At 39.0% G+C, this 10,756-nt stretch overlaps 1 pseudogene; it reads right to left on the minus strand.

The window, feature by feature from the left end:
• Nucleotides 1–3,589: 3,589 nt before the first annotated feature.
• LOC104854415 lies at nt 3,590–5,770 on the minus strand (annotated as a pseudogene).
• Nucleotides 5,771–10,756: the final 4,986 nt, after the last annotated feature.

A 10,756-nucleotide genomic window follows, 5' to 3' on the forward strand; every position in this document is an offset into this window, starting at 1 on the left:
ACGCTGTCCATCTTTTTAGTTTTATATCAAACATCATATTATTTTTGAAACTTTGTTATTTCTATCTAATTATGACTTGTGCTTTCCCATGATCCTAATTTTCATTCATTTATACTGTACCTAGTGGCATTTAGCACTAGCATAGCTTTATTTTTAAACCTGTTTAAATAGCAAAATGGTCTACTTGAAAACAGAGTGTGGAGCTTCGGATCTCTTAACATTCACTAAGATAATTACATCTTGCACAAGGTTTTTCTATTAGTGATATTTTTAAGTAAATTGAGAGACTTCTGTACAGATTTGCATGATAAGATACTGTTTATACTTGTTATGCTGAATTCCAACTTTTATGAAGGTGTATCAATTTATATTATATTAACTGTGGGAAAGATTACCAAAATCAGTGCAGAGTTTTTATCTACTCCATTATCATGGGGAAAATAATTAGCAATACCTTTTTAAATACTCTAGTCCACACAGCTTTTTCTGACCTAGATAAAGTCAAGCTCCTAAAGAAGATGAAGAAATACTGACCCACACCTGTCTCTATTTCAAGATTCACAGAGTAATATAGGTCATTGAAGAGGGTCATAATCCCCTGAAGTATGAAATTATTTTTCAACCAAATCAACTCTAAAAGTTGTCCTTTTGTGGGCCTATGGCATTTTCTCTCTCTAGCTTTATTTGCAAGATCCCTAATATGACAAAGGGAGAGAGCATAGGACAATTTAGAGGATGTGTTATTATGAGATGTTTGACTAAGCAAAACCATTATGATATTAATTTCATCCACCAAATTAGCAAATATTTTAAAGCTACCACTGAAATTGATGTGAAAATAGCAAAGGGGGTATCTCATGAAGTGAAAATAGAATGTAAGCTAGTATATAACCTCCCTAGCAAGAAATTTACAATGTGACTCAAGATGTATAAAATAGGTGTACTCCAAATATGGGATGTATTAGAAATAAGAAGTTGGGCATGTGTAGGACTTCAGATAATATGGTGAATACACTGGAATTCAAAGAAGAAGAGAGGTTTAGGAAATCATGGTAGTCAAATGTTAAATACTATAATAAGGCAAAGTAAAATTCAATTCAACTCACATAATTTAAATTTAGTTACTAAATGTTATAGTTTAGATCTAAAATTCCCCCCAAAAGTCTTATGATGAGGCTTTTAGAAGGTGATTGGATCATGGGGGTTGGGAGGGGTGGCTATACTCGGTTGATTAATCCCTGGGCAAATTCATAGCTACATGAGCTGTTAAGAGGAAGAGCCTGGTCAGAAGAGGTGAGGCCTGGTCAGAAAAGGTGGGTCAATAGGGGCATGACCTAGAAGGGTATATATTCTTGTCCTTGGAGCTTCCTTTCTCTGTTTCTTTTTTTCTCTCTCTCTCATTAAGTTTATTGGTACATTTTAGGTATACAGTACAGTTACATTCATCATTGGGATCCTGTACCTTTATGTGACAGGTCTTGGCTCTCATTTTTTCCCCTTGTCCCTGCCCTCCCTACACCCCCTCTTCCCCTGCCCATTTATTTAAAAACAAACACTTTATTTCCATTTTTTCATTTTCTCATATTTTTTTCTTTTCCCTTATTAGTTTTCCCGTACCCTTCCCACTTTCCCTACACCTTTAGCCCCTTTCTTCCTATTTCACATTGTCAATTATCTCATTAGGATCTTATGAACTATTACAGTTTGTTCACACCAGAGAAACTATTTGGTATTTACACATGTGTGAATTATTTATTTCACTTAGGAGTATATCCTCAATATGTATCCATTTTCCTATGAATGAAAGTAATTTCTCATTCTTTATGGCTGAGTAGTATTCCATTTTATAGAAAAACCACATCTTCTTTATCTAGTCTCCAACTGATGGGCAAATGTGCTGTTTCCAAGTTTTAGCTATTACAAACCATGCCACTATAAACATAGGTGCACATATATCTCTGTGATATGCTTTTTTGAATTCTTTTGGGAAGATACCCAGCAGAGGGATGGCTGAGTCAAATGGAGCCTCTAGTCCCAGGTCTTTGAGGTATCTCCGTATTGATTTCAATAGTGGTTTCCCCAGTCTGCACTCCCACCAACAATGGAGAAGTAATTCCTTTCTCCCCACATCCTTGCCAACATGTGTTATTGTGTGATTTCTTGATAGCAGCCATTCTTTGTGGAGTGAGGTAGAATCTCAGTATTGTTTTCATCTGCATCTCTCGAATGACCAGTGATGTAGAACATTTTTTCATATATTTACTTGCTGCTTTTACATCTTTGTCTGAGACTCTTTTTGTTTCTTGACAAACATGAGTTGAGCAGATTTTCTCTGCCATGCCCTTCCACCATGCCCATTCTGCCTTGGAAGCAGACAAATGGATTATACTTTTAAAAACTCTTCTTTTTTAAAGATACAGGTTTCCCAGTAATGAAAAAGTGACTAATACATCAAATAAAATATATTTCTTTTTAAAATAAAATAATGACTAGCAAATTAAGTTGTGAAGCACTTATAAGATCTGAGAACAGTTTCACTGAGGGCAGGAAAAACAGAACAAGAGGCTATTATAAATTGGTAGGTAAAAGAATAATGCATGTCAGATGTAAACTACTTTCAACTGTAAAAGTATTTCCAACTAAATGACAGAGCAGAATTCATCCAAAGACTATTTATGGAGATTCTACTTTGGGGATTGGGATGGGAAGCAAAGAAGAGCACACAGGAATAAAATTCACCTCTTTCCCTGAGCTGTCCTCAATCTGGTAAGTCTCTTGGAGATTGGCTTCAGTGGAGTCTTCATATTATTCAATGGATTCCTTGCCATCACTATTTTAAATTCCTCCATTTCCATCTCAGAGTGGAACACAATTCTGAATTCCTCTCCTTGGATAACTCCTTGGTTGTCTTCTTACTTATTGGTGTTTATATTTGCATACTTTGAATCTCAGCTCTTACTAACTGTCCTTGTTTGTACAAAGCAATAGGAAAAACTCTATATTTGGGGTTTTTTTTTGGGGGGGGATGGCAATCCTGAGTAGCTATCACACTATAAATTAACAAACATAAACTATTTATCTATGGGTTTCCTTTTTCTCAACAAAATATTTTATTGGTGCTGATAGGGAAAACTTTAATAGTGAAAACCTAGGAAATGTCACAATGTAAAATAACTTCTGCACTTTGCTCTGTTGCTCTGTTTAGATCAGAATTAACCAGCACTGGAGGCATCTAGTCTACCTAAAAAGTTTTGAAAATGAAAAGAACCATTGTTAGCTTTGTTGATCAAACACACTCCCTTCCCCTTCGCTAAAATAGATAAATCTTAAAGATAACTTCCCCTAACAACTGCCTTAACACCATGTTTTGGGTATCAGCAATGTGAACTGTGAAAATGCAATGTAACCAACTGACTAAGATCAAGGCTGTAAAGCCCTATAAAATAAGGAGTTGTAACCCAATGGGAGAGTCAATCAGGGCACTGCCATTGAGTGTCATTGATCCCCATCAATGGAGTAAACTTTTTTTATTTTACTTCCATTCTACTGCCTCTCTGTGTGCCACTTGCCAATTCCTTCCATAACAGTGTTATTCTGCAGTGGTTGGAGGTGCATTTGGGCCAGGGACCAGGAGCCCCAATCCCACCCTCTTTCCTGTACAGGCTTCCTGCCCAAAAGTACAGCCAGACATGCTGCTAAGGATCTGGTTGTAGCCTGAAAGCTGCTAGAGTGGACCAAATCTGGCCAATGCCAGACACTAGTCATAGAAGTATTGTATTTGAAGCAGACCTCAAGCACCACATGGGTATCCACCTCTGCAATCCAGCTCTCCCATCTGGCCAAGGGGATGTGACAGCCATAGGTCAGGAGGCTTTGACTAATGTCCTCATACACAGGAGTGGTGCCATCTCTATGAGATACCAGAGCACTTCTGAGGAAGTTTTTGCTCTTAGTCATCTCTCCCTGGCACTGGTGCACAGGTGAATCTACTGGCCTTGCGGCAAGAACATCATGACATCAATGCTCATGAAGTCACAGACAAAGAATGCCCCCAGCAATCCAGTCTCTGGATAGCAGATGTTGAGGGTCTAAAACCTCTGGCACACCTTCTGGCCACTGCTACTGAAACTAGTGGGCTAAACAGGGGCACACCACCACCATAAGTTCAGTCATAATGGCCAAAGATAGCATAGGATGCTTGGAGAGCTACATTGTCTGGGTTAGCCCAGCCAGGTCCTTCTACTGAATGTCCTCATGGGTGAAAGGCAGGGCATCCTCATGGTGGTGGATCTCATTCCCAGTGAAGTGGCATGTAGTTAGATAGGCACAGTGTCATCTGAGTATGTCCCAGAGCTACTGCTTAAATGCTCTGGGCAAGGTCTAGCAGCTGCCAGTGTAAAACTCAAAGTCTCACTTACACTCCATGGAGCATGAACAGCTGAAAAGGCCTCCATGATGCTGTGTCCTATAGCCCAATGAGGCTCCAGGAGTGTGATGGAGGAATGAGAAACCCAGGAAGGAACACACCAGACTAGATGGTAAATAGACCTTTATTAGTCTGGCCAGACAGCACTCTCAGAACCAAGTAGTTCAGAGAGGCACCAGCTCAGGGGGCTGAGGTCCTTTTTATAAGGGGTTAAAAAGGGGGATTAACATTTTAAGCTTGCAGGCAGGGGGCAAAGGTCTGCTGGCTTGAGCTGGTGGTCAGCAGTCATGTGCTCGGCAGTCACACATTGATAATTAACAGATACCTATAGGATGGTACAAAGGCCACCAAGACATTCAGGATGAGCAAACAGTTCAACAATTAACTTGGGGTCTCTATGTATTTCATAGTATAGAACCACTAACTTACACGTTAATCAGGATCCGGACTTCAAACAGTACAAGATTGCCTTACATTCTTAAGCCAGGGTTTGAACAAAGGCCAGGGCTATTGCTACAATGGGAGGGGGTTAGAGCACTGTCTCCTAGGCCCTTTGTCATTTAGCATGGGCTTGTAATTCAAGTCTTACACCAGTGCTCCACCCCCGACACACACACACATGCCCTCCAACCACAGCTCCTGCCAGCACCATGTGTGAGCCTTTGTAATGCCTGCTGAGATATTCTGTCAGGTCTGTGTGAGACAGCTTCCTCACATTCTGACTGAGCCCCTCCACAGCATGGGCAAGCAGTGTGCTCTGGAATGCTGTTGCATACAGGTGGTCAAAGTCCGCATCCTGCATAGAGACATCATTTTTCCTATACTTTCTACAGGATCGCATCTCATTCCTTTTCAATCTGTGAGTTTTGCAGGCTGCAGTTCTGCATGATGTCACAACTTTTGGCCTTCTTTGAACAGTGCCTTCATGTAGTAGTTGTATGTTCCTGAGTACTTTAGGCATTAAAGTACACTTTCTCTGCATACTTCTCAAGGCTATTTGTGTTCCCTTGAAAGCAAATGCTCCATGGAGTAGCCTGTCCCATTGTACTTCTCAGTCTCATAATAGCTATCAGCATCAATCCATACTCCCACAGTGCAGGTGGGGTGGGCAGAGTGCTCCAGGCCATGCCCAGCCTGTTGTCCAGCTTGCTGACCTGCATCTCCGGCTTGGCCTGCAGAGCCTAGGCAAAGGTCATGGTGCTCCGCAAAGGAAGGTGCCTTCAGCAGAGCCACAGAGCAGCCAGTGTGCCCCCACACTTTTGCCCCGACTCCCGCATTCTGGCAGATGCAGATGCAGATGCCGCCATCTTCTCTCTTCTGTAAGCACAAAGGTGCACTGCACATGCTCTAGGGTTTTCCTAATAAATCAATAAGCCACTTAATCTCTCTGGCCTGTGTTATTTACACAGTGGTAGAAAATGAATTTAATGCTTTCAAATTCATATGTATGTAACTCCATGTGACAAAGTCTGGTAGGAGGTTTTGCTGCTTTACCAAAAGGCAATGATGACTTCACAAGGGTGCAGTCAGACTCTCCCCTAGCACTTTTCTGATCAAATATGAGTGTCTCAGAGATGAGAGGCTGACCACTAGTTCTTGGCACATAAACCAAATGAATGAGACTGGCTTATTGGACATACACTCTAAGGGAGAGATTAACTCATTCAGGGGACTCTTTGGATAGTAAAGATTTCAAAACTAGACCATCATTTTAACTCACATGCAGGAAAACATTATCACTCCTGACTGAACCAACCTTTGATAAAAGGGATTTGCAAGATAATTTACCTGAGAGGAGTAAAAATTATCCAAAGTTAAAAACTAAATCTGTGACTTCCCAGATCATACATTCTAAGAAAAGGGCTGTGAACCTAACTGTGATTAGCAGACAGTATTTTGGTGAAAAGATAATACAGTATAATTTGGAATCTTTGAACCATTGTAGTTGTGCTTCACTATTACATTTCAGTGTGTTGAAAGTGATTTTCTTGTTTGTCTGGGTCATTCCGTCTGCTAATTCTTTGAGACCAGCCTTTATCCTTATTCTTTTCCTGCTATAATTGTTTTACTGAGAGAGAATAGTAATAGGTTTTATGTAGAGGCTGATGATTTTATTTAATTGCTAATTGTGCTATTCTCCTTATTTCTCATTTACAAAGCTTGGCAAAAAAAGATAGATGACATTAACATGGTTATTCCTTTGCTAGTCAAGGTCTACTGTTACAATCATTAAAGAAATAATACTTTCAGAGCAGAGTCCTGAGCTTTTTAATTATTGCAATCATTTAGTTTTCAAAAAATAACTTTTGGACCAATCTTTTTCTTTACTTGTCCCTTCCTACTTTCCTTCTTTCCTTCCTTTCTCTTTTCTTCCTTCCTTCTTTCCCTCCCCTTTTCCCCTGCTTCCTTTCCCGCTTCCTCCACAAGTTCTCTGTAACCACCAGGTAGTATACTAAATGCTGGAACACAAGAATAACAGCAGAATTTTGGAGATATAACCTTAGGAAATGTAGAGTCTCTGGAAGAAGTCATGATACTTGTAAGTCCTTGATCAAATGTGAGTGTTTCCAAAACATCAGTACTATGAGTACATAAAATTGACATTGCTTTCAGGTTTGTGAACAAGTAGAAGCCTTCATTAAATAAATTATGATCAGAGTTTTTCCATACCATTGTTAAGTGCATTTACATCCTGGGGAGCAGCTAGGTGTACCAGAGGGGCTGTAGGTGGATATTAGCCAGGGCCTCACCTTAACTCAAGTGGTACAGGCACAAGTGTCCAAGCCACAGTCCACCTATAAAAGAGCTGCACAGGCTTGAAATCTTCATCCAGAGTCCTGCCATACCATTGGCCACAACCATGGGCCCACCTGGAAAAGAACTACACAGTTGCACAAGCACCAGCAAAAGCTCCCACCCCAGACAACAGCTACATAAGGGCCCCAGTAAGAGGCACACCTGGATACCATCCCCAGTGTAGACAGGCCCAGGCCAGAAGCCTGCCCAGACAACAGGTCAGCTCAGGGATATAGAGGCCACCATTCTAAACCTAGGAATTGTTGTATTGAGGAGCAGCAGAGTAAAGGCTTCCCAGTGGCTTGCTGAGAATTAAAGATGACTAGGTGAGCAAAAACTTACTTCAACAAAGCTCAGCAGGCTGCATCTGTTGAAATGAGAAAACATATCAAAACCAGACTTCCAGATCACCTAAGACAACCCCAAAAGGAAACAAGATGGAACAATCTGATACTCAACAACCTGGACTCCATGAACTAGCAACAAAAAAGGACCTGGAAAAAGTGAAATCAGAAATAATTTCTCAGATAATAACAGAGATTTTGCCCATAATGCAAGACATGATCAATAAATCTTGAGTGGACACAGATAAAAAATAGAGGACCTAAGGAATATTATGGAATCACCAACATAGGAAACAAATGGAATCCATAAAATACATACAAACAGATTTCCAGATGATTAAAAATTCCATTAAAAGTTTATGCAGCAGATTGAACCAATGCAAGGGCAGAATTTCAGATATAGAAGATAGGATTGCAATTAGTGACCAGGAAAATAAAAATTTCTTAAAAATAGTAAGGGACCACAGTAGATCAATGCAGCAGCTGCTAGATGACTCAAAGAAGAATGACATAAGACTGATCAGAATCCATGAAGAAACAGGAGAGTGCAGATGACACAAAAAGGCTGTTCACAGAAGTAATGGCAGAAAGCTTCCCAAATAGGGGGAAATAACTTGACATAGAGATAAGTGAGGCTTATAGAACTCCAACTAGCCATGATTTAAAAAAAAAAAAGTCATGTAATAGTTAAGTTTACAAGCAGTTAGAGAAAAGAAACAAAGCACATACAAAGGAAAGCCCATCAGAATCACAACAGACTTCTCAACACAAACTCTCAAGGTAAGAAGAGCTTGGAGCTATGTATTTCAAGCCCTAAAGGAAAACATCCTCCAATCCAGATTGTTGCACCCTGCAAAACTATCTTTCAAAATTGATGGATAAATAAGATACTTTCATTACAAAGCACACCTTAAGAACTTTATGAATACTAAATCAGCACTGCAAAAACTTTTAAACAATATCCTAGGAAAAGACAATGAGGATCACAACCCCAGGAATACCTGCAGAATGAATGCATCAGGCACAACAAGAAATTAAATGGAAAGGGGAAGAATCCAACAAAAAGAAAAGTCATGGCAAGGATAAATCAATACATATCAGTTATAACCATCAATGTTAATGGTTTCCATTCACCAATCAAAAGAAATAGACTGGAAGGATGTGTCAAGAAGCAAGATCCAACAATATGCTACATACCAGAAACACACATAATTCAAAAAGAAAGTCACAGACTTAGAGTTAAAGGGTAGAAAACTACTCCATGTGACAGGAACCCGGAAAAAAGCAAGAGTAGCTAAACCACTTTTCAGATCAAGCGGATTACAAACCAACACTGATTAAGGGGAACAAAGAAGGGCACTATATCCTTATAAAGGAAACGATCCAAGAGACAGAGATGACAATCATAAATATATATGCACCAAACACAAGTGCACCTAGCTATATAAAACAAATACTAAAGGACATGAAAAACATATAAGCACTAATACTAGTGTGGGACCTCCATTCCCCAATGTCACAAATATGCAAGTCCACCAGACAAACAATCAACAATGAAACAGTAGAATTCAATCAAACTCTTGAAAGAATGAACTGAACAGATGGCTACAGAGTGTTCTGCCCCACAAAATCAGAATACACATTATTTTCAGCTGCACATGGGACATTCTCCAAATCAGAATACATACTCACTCATAGAATATGTCTAAGTAAGTGCAAAGGAAATGAAGTTATCTCTTGTATATTATCAGACCATAGTGTGGTGAAATTGGAGATCCATAGCGAAAGAAACTGCAAGATGAAACTATAAAGATCAGGGCAGAAATTAATGCAATGGAGACTAAGAGAACAATACCAAAAGTCAATGAAGCCAAGAGTTGGTTCTTTGAAAGAATAAACAAAATTGACAAACCCTTAGCCAACCTTATTAAAAAAAGAAAGGAAAGAATAGGCCCAAATCCATGCAATTAGGAATAAAAAGCATGAAATTATAATAGACCCAGCAGAAATCCATAGGGTCATCAATACCTACTTCAAGAAACTATATGCCAATAAGATGAAAAATACAGAAGAAATGGACAGATTCCTAGATACATATAAATTACCAAAGTTGAATGAAGATTACCTAAAAATTCTAAATGACCCAATATCAATCAATGAAATTGAAAATGTAATTAAACCTTACCAACTAAGAAAAGTCCAGGTGCTGATAGCTTCATTGCTGAATTCTATAAGACATTTAGAGAGGAGCTACTGCAACTCATGTTTAAACTCTTCAGTGAAATTGAAAGGGAAGCAATACTCCCAAACTCATTCCTGTAAAAGCATCACTGTGATCCACAAACTACAAAACTTAGAAAAAAGAGATTGAAGCATATATCAGAAAATGAAAGACATTCCTTGCTCCTGGGTACAAAGAATCAACACAGTGAAATGGCCATACTTCCAAAACTGCTATATAGATTCAATGCAATCCTAATTGAAATCCCAACAATATACTTCATGGATCTTCAGAAAACAATCCAAAAATTTATTTGGAACAAGAAGAGACTTAGAATAGAAAAAGCAATTTTAGGCAATAAAGACAAGGTAGTGGGTATCACAATGCCTGACTTGAAATTATAATACAAAGCTACTGTGATAAAAACAGCATGGTCCTGAAAAAGAAACAGACCTGAAGACCAGTAGGAAGGATTAGAAGTTGCAGAAAGAACTCCAGATGCATTCAACAAAGGAGCCAAATATACTCACTGGAGAAAAGATAGCCCCTTTAATAAATGATGTTGGAAAAACTGGGGTCCAACTTGCCAGGGATTAAAACTAGACCTATATCTCTTACTGTGCACTAACCAAAAATCAAAATGGATTAAAGATGTAAACTAAAACAGAAATATTAAACTGGGTGGAAGAGAGGTTAGGTAGAACTCTTGAAGACATTGGTGTAGGAAAAGATTTTATGAACAAAAACTCAATTGCCCATCAACTACCACAAACAATCAACAACTGGGAACTCTTCTCCTTAAAAAGCTTCTGCACAGCAAGAAAAACAACCCATAGTGTGAAGAGACAACCTACAATGTGGGAAAATCTTTTCACCAGCTCTTCCTCAGACAAAGGTCTACCATCTAGAATATAAATATACAAAAAATTCAAAACAAAGCAGACCTCCCAAATATAAACACCCAATCCA

Source organism: Fukomys damarensis, unplaced genomic scaffold (assembly GCF_012274545.1).
Source record: "Fukomys damarensis isolate Sample0158 unplaced genomic scaffold, DMR_v1.0_HiC HiC_scaffold_36, whole genome shotgun sequence".
NCBI lineage: Eukaryota > Metazoa > Chordata > Mammalia > Rodentia > Bathyergidae > Fukomys > Fukomys damarensis.